This window comes from Sus scrofa, chromosome 8 (assembly GCF_000003025.6).
Source record: "Sus scrofa isolate TJ Tabasco breed Duroc chromosome 8, Sscrofa11.1, whole genome shotgun sequence".
Classification (NCBI taxonomy): domain Eukaryota; kingdom Metazoa; phylum Chordata; class Mammalia; order Artiodactyla; family Suidae; genus Sus; species Sus scrofa.
The window spans coordinates 121541399-121550473 of record NC_010450.4 but is presented as its reverse complement, the minus strand read 5'-3'; the positions used below and the strand labels follow the sequence as shown (position 1 = coordinate 121550473).

The following is a 9075-nucleotide window of genomic DNA, read 5'->3' as shown; positions in this document are numbered from 1 at the left end:
AAGGACCTGATGTGGTCTTTGTGAGGATGCAGGTTCAATCCTCGGCCTCACTCAGTGGGTTAAGGATCCAGCACTGCCACAAGCTTTGGCACAGGTCACAGATGCAGCTCGGATCCGGTGTTGCCGTGGCTATTGAGCAGTCCTCAGCTACAGCTCTGATTCAGCCCCGAGTCTGGGAACTTCCGTATGCCACAGTTGCAGAAATATAAAGGGAAAAAATTAACAAAAACTAAAAATTAAAAAAGTATTTTTAGGAGTTCCTGTCGTGGCGCAGAGGTTAACGAATCCGACTAGGAACCATGAGGTTGCGGGTTCGATCCCTGGCCTTGCTCAGTGGTTAAGGATCCGGTGTTGCCATGAGCTGTGATGTAGGTCGCAGACATGGCTCAGATCTGGTATTGCTGTGGCTCTGGCGTAGGCTGTCAGCTACAGCCTCGATTAGACCCCTAGCCTGGGAACCTCCATATGCCGCGGGAAGTGGCACTTGAAAAGGCAAAAAGACAAAAAAAAAAAAAAAAATTTTTAAATGCTGATCGTCTGAGACTTCAGTGAGTTGTAGTAGAACATAAAGATCCCTAATCACAGATCACCCTAACAAATAAAATAATAATGAGAATTTGAATACTGTCAGAATTATCAAAATGTGACAGTCCTGAAGTTTCCAAGTGCTGTTGGAAAAATGGTGCTGAGAGACTTACTCGACGTGGGGTTGCCATTAACCTTCAATTTGTAAAAAACCCAGTGTGTGTGAAATATAATCAAAACAAAGCATGATAAAATGAGGTCCGCCTGTAAGGAGATTTCCAAACAGGAAATACTATGTACTATTACGGAATACGATTGCTAATGTCTGACTTAGGGCCCAAATGGGAGTCAAACCCATCTCAGTTTACCTATGGCGTGGTAGGTAGTCTTTGGAGTTTACAATTTACGTAAAAAAAATTGTTTGCAGCTTCAAGTAAACAGGGGCTAGGATGACTGTGCCGGGAGGTGAGTGGTGTCAGTGCCCCGAACAACTGGTTACACACGAGAAACTCAGAAGACACCATTCATTTAGTGAAGCAGACATACTACAAGGAGAAAGCAACATGGATATGAAACATTCTGGTTGGGGAGCTGCAAATCTGAGCTCTAATTTATCTTTATCTTGGCATCATTTCTCCAGGCTTCCTTTTCCTCATGTGCTAGGCTTGGGCTAGATGCTATCTATCTCTGAGCCTTCCAGTTATAATGCTCTCTGACTCGGGAGTTCCCGTTGTGACTCAGTGGTTATCACATCCGACTAGGAACCATGAGGTTGCAGGTTCGATCCCTGGCTTCACTCAGTGGGTTAAGGATCCGGCTTTGCTGTGAGTTGTGGTATAGGTCACAGACTTGGCTCAGATCCCATGTGGCTGTGGCTGCGGTGTAGGCCGGCGGCTACAGCTCCAATTGGACCCCTAGCATGGGAACCTCCATGTGCCGTGGGAGCGGCCCTGGAAAAGACAAAAAAAAAATAATGCTCTCTGACTCTAAGGAGAACTGTGACCAAAAAAAATAATCAACATGGCATAATATACTATCAGAATCAGTAAAGGAATGGTGGGCAGAAAGGCATGGAAAAGAAGTAGCTGGGTTTGTCTCCTTTATCAAACGGAAGCAAGATCCGAAATCCATTTTCTCACACAGAGACAGGGAGCCCCAACAGCAGAGGAGCCATGGATTTCTGTTGTCTACAGATTCCCAACAAATTCTTGTTTCCATGGGAATGAGGAAACAAGGCTGCTTGCTAACAGATAGGGGGTTTTAAAATCCCATCTCTCCCAAAACTTTCCTTCCATCTGCTTCTGTTGTGCTGAACTCTGCTTTGGCAGCATGAAAATGGAAAGACAACCAGCAGCTGAAAGAAAAAGATACTGTCCCTTCCTATCCTGCCAGAACATTCGATCTAAAACGTGGCAACGGGGAAAATAAAACCAAAAAAACCCAAACTGAAATTTTTGAACACTAATTTTTTTGCATATTCTATATGTGTTCATGAACCTGTTCTAATTGGCTACCAAACCCTTAACATTTTTATCTCCCTTCAATCTCTACACACTCCCTGTATTTTAGTACCATTTTTTGTAATTCTCCTACCATGCTCTTGCCCTTGAAATTTTTTAAATGTCCTTATTACCTACAAAAAAAATTATAGAGCTCAGTGATTCAGGGAATGGTATAGACAGACAATGAGGGAAAATATTATTCAAAAACTTCCCTATAATACTAAATTCTTATCTGCAGGTGTCCCTTGCTAATGAGAGTTAGGTGAAAATGGAAGATGGTGGAGCAAAAGCAAAACATACTTCCTGCACAATTTGCTCAATTGCTCTCAATCACTATGTGCGTCACTTATTACGAGAGCCCGTTCTTTTTTGTTTTTTGCTTTTTTGTCTTTTTAGGGCTGTATCTGCAGCATATGGAGGTTCCCAGTCTAGGGATCCAATCGGAGCTGTTGCTGTCGCTGTCGGCCTGTGCCACAGCCACAGCAACACAGGATCCGAGCCCTACCTGCAACCTATACCACAGCTCACCGCAACACTGGATCCTTAACCCACTGAGTGAGGCCAGGGGTTGAACCTGAGTCCTCATGATTACTAGTTGCGTTCATTACTGATGAACAACAACAGAAAGTCCAAGAGATTCAATTCTTTTAAGAAAGAAATAGAGGAGTTCCCGCTGTGGTGCAACAGGATAGGCGGCATCTCTGTAGCACCAGGACACAGGTTTGATCCCTGGCCCAGTACAGTGGGTTAAGGATCTGACTTTGCCACAGCTGCAGTGTAAGTTACAACCGCAGCTCAGATCTGATCCCTGGCCTGGGAACTCCATATGCCACCAGCAGCCAAAAAAGAAAGAAATAGAATAGACAGTCTGCTTGCTGCCATTCCTAGATTATTTTGCTCTAAGATGACTGACATGCCCTAAAAGTGGATGTGGAAGATCATTAGTGTAACTTAATGATGAGTTATTTGCACTATTAAATGAAAATAACGGCAATAATCAAGGGTAATATTGTATATTGATTGCATTAATGAACCAATCTTTCATGCCTTCTTATATCCACGCTGTTTGCTAGTGCCCTGCACACACTTTCTGCATTGTAACTTGCTTTGGTCAGTAGGGTCTGGGCAATGTTTGTGCAAGTAAGGGCTTCACAATATCCTCCCATGTTTCTACTCCTTTCTTGTTCTCTATCATCATCTTGAGAACTAGTCTACTGGTGAGTGAAACTCATGTGGTAAATACAACCATGGCCTATCACGACAGCTGAGGCCACCATAGATTAGATGACAGGCAGACAATCCCCACCCTTGAGTGAGCTCAGATGAGCCCAGCCCTGATCAGAAGAGCTGCTAGAAAACCTATAGACTTGTGAGAAACAGCAGTTGTTTCAAGACACAATGAGTGTGCAGGGTGATTTTTCACATAGCAAGTTAACTGATACAAATAACAATAATTCCTACATACCCTTGTTTGCTTCTTTTACAATTCATTTTATTCCTGCAACAAATCTGCGGTACTATTACAAACTCAGTTCTTTAATTAAGTTTATTGAATCTGAAATACAAATCTTCAAAATGATATTTCACACATCTTTCGGTATCACAAACATTCTGTGTCATAAGCAGGGAAGATGTTTTCCCCATTTGACAAATTAAAACAAAGTCTCAGAGAATAGCTAAAGGTCACAGTAACAAAAAGTGCTAAAAAATGACTTGAACTGAGCTCTTCTGGCGTAAAGTCTAGCGCTCATTCCACCACGTATTCTACCTCTCGAGTAGAATCAGTCTATAGGAGATTATTTAAAACATAGGAAATACAAGAATACCAAGAGGTATTTCTTTCTTTGTATGTATATTTCTTTCTTTCTGAATAGGTTTTCTTTTAAGAGAAAATGCATCCTGATAGGGATGACTAGAGAGTTACCCTTCCTCTACTTTGCTCAAAATTTATAGAAATAATCTTCTCACACCTAAAGGGATTATCTGTTCCTGTCACACCATTTCTTTTTCCTCCCAGAGAACCATGGTTTTAATAATGAATTGCTGGACCTTCATCAAGTCATTGAATAAATGATATGACAGTGTTCACATGGTTTTTATTCTAGACTTCGATGACCTCTGCTTTGAGAGTAATGGAATAACTGGTGCTAAACTTACCTTCCCATTGTAAATAACCACAAACCTGGACAATATATATGAGGCAACTCTTTCCAGGCAGGAGGAAAGAAGCATCAAAGAACTGAAATCTGTGAGGTAAGGGGGCACGTTAGAAGTGAGCACCATGTTCACTCCTGCCTTCTGCCTACGGGTACTTTCCACACCAACCAATGTGCAAGAGGATGAAGATCTAGAGAAGAGATGTGGCCTGGCCAAGCCGAGGAGGCAGAGATGCGAGTGCAGGCTGCCACTGTGGCTGGACTTTGCCAGGCAAGGTGCCAGAGAGGAGGGAGCTGCACAGAAGTGGAGATGTGGAACTCTGCATGGGCATTCACCTTAGGTTCTTAATTGTACATGGGAGCATGAGACTCCTTGAGGCCCAACAAAGAGTGGGCTTAAGAGCTAAATAGGATTACTGAGGGTTATACATACAGTCTTGGAAGACCCTGTAGTTCTGTTTCAGCCAGAATGGAGAGGCCCATACTAGCATCTTGGGTATTCCAGTGAGAGTCCAGAAAGGCAACACTTTAGGAATAATGATCATGCACTAAAATAAGGACCACACCTTAGGAACAAGAAAAACATCAAAATAGAAAGGAACCAACCCAGCCTAAAATCAACACTGAAAGGATTTAGAGAATCTTTCTACCTACCTAAATCATCTACCTATCAGAACAAAACTCATATCCCTTCAACAAGAAATCATAATTTAAACTCCCAACAAAATAATATTCACAATGTTCACAATACAACATAAAAAATTAGACATGCAAAAAAGCAAGAAAATACGATCCATAATCAAGAGAAAGATATCTCAAGAAGACCCAGAGGTTGGACTTCTCAGAAGAGTACTTTAAAACTATTATGAATATATTTAAGAATAAGTGAAGAGATACACATATTAAGTAAACAGACAGTCTCAGTAGAGAAATGCAACTACCAAAAAGGCAATAAATGGAAATTCTAGAACTTAAAAATAAAAACATCTGAAATTAAAATTCAAATGATGTGTGTTAACAGAAGATAAAATGCTGCAGAAGTAAAAATCAAATGACCTTGAAGACAAATCCACAGAAACTATCCCAACTGACAACAGAGAGGAAGAAAAATTTTGAAGAATAGAGAGCAACACATTGACTTATCAGACAACATCAAATGATTCAACATACATGTGATTAGAGCCTCAAATGAAGAGGAGAAAGAATACAGTAGAAGATAGTGGAAGAAATAATGGCCAAACATTTCCCACATTTTGTAAAAAGTACCAACCTACAGATAAACACACACACGTATCCATAATGGAATACTACTTAACCATAAACAATGACATATTGCCATTTGCAACAACATGGAGCACTTGGAGGTTATTATGCTTAGTAAAGTCAGACAGAAAAAGATAAATACTGTATGTTATTCCTTATATGTGGAATCTAAAAAATATAACAAACTGGTGAATATAACAAAAAAGAAATAGATTCACAGATATAGAGAACAAACTTGTGGTGACCAACAGGGAGAGGGAAGGATGGGGGGATAGGAGATTAAGAGATATAAACTACTATTTATAAAATAGCTCTCCCTGGGACAGTATCCAAAGGCATTCACAATGGTTCAGTGATTGACATACCATCATAGGCTATCCTACAACACAGCCTCTAACAAAACGAGGATGTCCTGAACCCCTGGTAATAGAACTGTTTAACTTTATACCAAGAAGTTTGGGAGAGTACCAAAATCTGCATGTGGCATGTGCCCAGGCCGACTTCAAGGAGTTCATGCTATGGGACCTAAAGTTCTTATGAGATTGTCTAAAAAAAAAACACATCAGCCGGGCCTATGATGGTTTCATGTGTGCTAAATGTGTGTGTGACAGGATCAAGAGCACTTTCTATATTGAGAAGAAAATCATTGTAAAAGTGTTGAAAGAACAAGCACAGAGTCAGAAAGCTAAATAAGGAACTCCTGACAGGACTCAGCGGAAACAAATCTGACTAGCATCCATGAGGACGCAGGTTCGATCCCTGGCCTTGCTTAGTGGATTATGGATCCAGCATTGCCATAAGCTGTGGTGTAGGTTGCAGACGTGGCTCGGATCTGGCATTGCCGTGGTTGTGGCGTAGGCCGGCGGGTACAGCTCCAATTCCACCCCTAGCCTGGAAATCTCCATGTGCCATGAGTGCAGCCCTAAAAAAAAAAAGAAAAGAAAAGAAAAAAGAAAGCTAAATTTTAAAAAATGAAGATTTTTTGAGTAACAAAAAAATCAAAAAGGCTTTAAAAATAAAATATATAAGCTACAAGGATATATTGTACAGCACAGGGCATATAGTCAATATTTAATAATAACTATAAATAGAGTATAATCTTTAAAAATTGTAAATCAGGAGTTCCTGTTGTGGCGCAGCAGAAACGAATCTGACTAGGAACCATGTGGTTGTGGGTTTGATCCCTGGCCTCGCTCAGTGGATTAAGGATCTGGTGTTGTCGTGAGCTGTTGGTGTAGGTTGCAGACACAGCTCAGCTCTGGCGTTGCCTCCCATTAGACCCCTAGCCTGGGAACCTCCATATGCTGCAGGTATGGCCCTAAAAAGACAAAAGACAAAAAAAAAAAAATAAAGATAAAAATAAAAATTGTACATCACTATGGTGTACACCTGAAACAGGATATTGTACATCAACTATGCCTCAATTAAAATATGTTTAAGGGGTGGGGGTAAGCAAAATGGATGAAGGTGCTCAAAACGTATAAATTTCCAATTATAAGATAAATTAGTTCTGGGGATGATAACATACAACACGAGGATGATCGTTAGCAACACTGTATTTTATATTTGAAAGTTGTTAAGACAGTAGATCTTAAAAGTTCTCCTCCCAAGAGAAAATATGAGTAACTAAAGGTGGTGACGAATGTTAGATAAACGGACTGCGGTGATCATTTCACAGCATGTACACACATCACAGTCTGTTGTATACCTGAAACTAATACAGTATTATCTGTCAGTTATACCTCAAAAAAAACTTATTTTGATGTGTGAAGTACATCAAAAAAAGAAGTGGGAAGGTATTCCAAATATTAAAAAAAAAAGAAATTCAACCAGAAAAAGATATCTTTACAGTGCCAAAAGGTGGTGGGAAAGTCAATCTTGAAATAATATATACAGCTAAAATACCCTCCAAAAATTAAGGTGGTACCACAACAGACATACAGACCAATGGAACAGAACAGCGAACCCAGAAATAAACCCAGACACCTATGGTCAATTAATCTTCAACAAAGGAGGCAAGAACATAAAATGGGAAAAGGACAGTCTTTTCAGCAAGCATTGCTGGGAAACTTGGACAGCTGCATGCAAAGCAATGAAACTAGAACACACCCTAACACCATGCACAAAAATAAACTCAAAATGGCTGAAAGACTTAAATATAAGACAAGACACCATTAAACTCCTAGAAGAGAACAGAGGCAAAACATTCTCTGACATCGACCTACAAATGTTTTTCTCAGGTCAGTCTCCCAAAGCAACAGAAATAAAAGCAAAAATAAACCAATGGGAACTAATCAAACTGAAAAGCTTTTGCACAGCAAAGGAAACCATAAAAAAACCCAAAAAGACAATTTGCAGAATGGGAGAAAATAGTTTCAAATGATGCAATGGACAAGGGCTTAATCTCTAAAATATACAGACAACTTACACAACTCAACAGCAAATAAGCCAACAACCCAATTGAAAAATGGGCAAAAGACCTGAATAGACATCTCTCCAAGGAAATTACACAAATGGCCAAGAAGCCCATGAAAAAATGCTCAACATCACTGATTATTAGAGAAATGCAAATCAAAACTAGCATGAGATACCACCTCACACCAGCCAGAATGGCCATTATTAATAAGTCTACACATAACAAATGCTGGAGGGGATGTGGAGAAAAGGGAACCCTCCTGCACTGTTGGTGGGAAGCTGGTACAACCACTATGGAGATCAGTATGGAGGTACCTTAGAAAACTATACACAGAACTACCATGTGACCAGCAAACCCACTCTTGGCATGTATCTGTACAAAACTTTCCTTAAAAAAGACACATGCACCCGCATGTTCATGGAAGCACTATTCACAATAGCCAAAACATGGAAACAACCCAAATGTCCATTGACAGATAATTGGATTAGGAAGATATGGTATATATACACAATGGAATACTACTCAGCCATTAAAAAAGAACAAAATAATGCCATTTGCAGCAACATGGATGGAACTAGAGACTCTCATCCTGAGTGAAATGAGTCAGAAAGACAAAGACAAATACCATATGATAGCACTTATATCTGGAATCTAATATACAGCACAAGTGAACCTTTCCACAGAAAAGAAAATCATGGACATGGAGAATAGACTTGTGGTTGCCAAGGGGGAGGGAGTGGGATGGATTGGGAGCTTTGGGTTAATAGATGCAGACTATTGCCTTTGAAATTGATTAGCAATGAGATCCTGCTGTGTAGCACTGGGAACTATGTCTAGTCCCTTATGATGGAGCATGATAATGTGAGAAAAAGAAGGTATACATGTATGTGTAACTGGGTCACCATGACTTACAGTAGAAAGAAAAATAATAATCTATTGGGGAAATTTTTTAAAATGCTAAAAAAAAAAGAAGAAGAAGAAGAAGAATGGTCCCATAATCTTAAAAAGAAAAACGAAAGTGAAATACACATTGTCAAGTACATGAAAACTAAGAGAAGTCATCACCAGCAAACCTCTGCAAGAAATGCTAGACAGAATTCTTCAGGCTGAACATAAATGTAATCAGATGAAAATTCAGATCTGGAGGAAGTAAAGCATCAGAAAGGTAGATATGTTGTATATTAAAAGGCTATCATTTTTCATTTTATTAAAC

The 9075-nt window shown here is 39.8% G+C and overlaps 1 pseudogene; it reads left to right on the top strand.

Moving 5' to 3' along the window:
* LOC100514117 lies at positions 5791-6146 on the top strand (annotated as a pseudogene).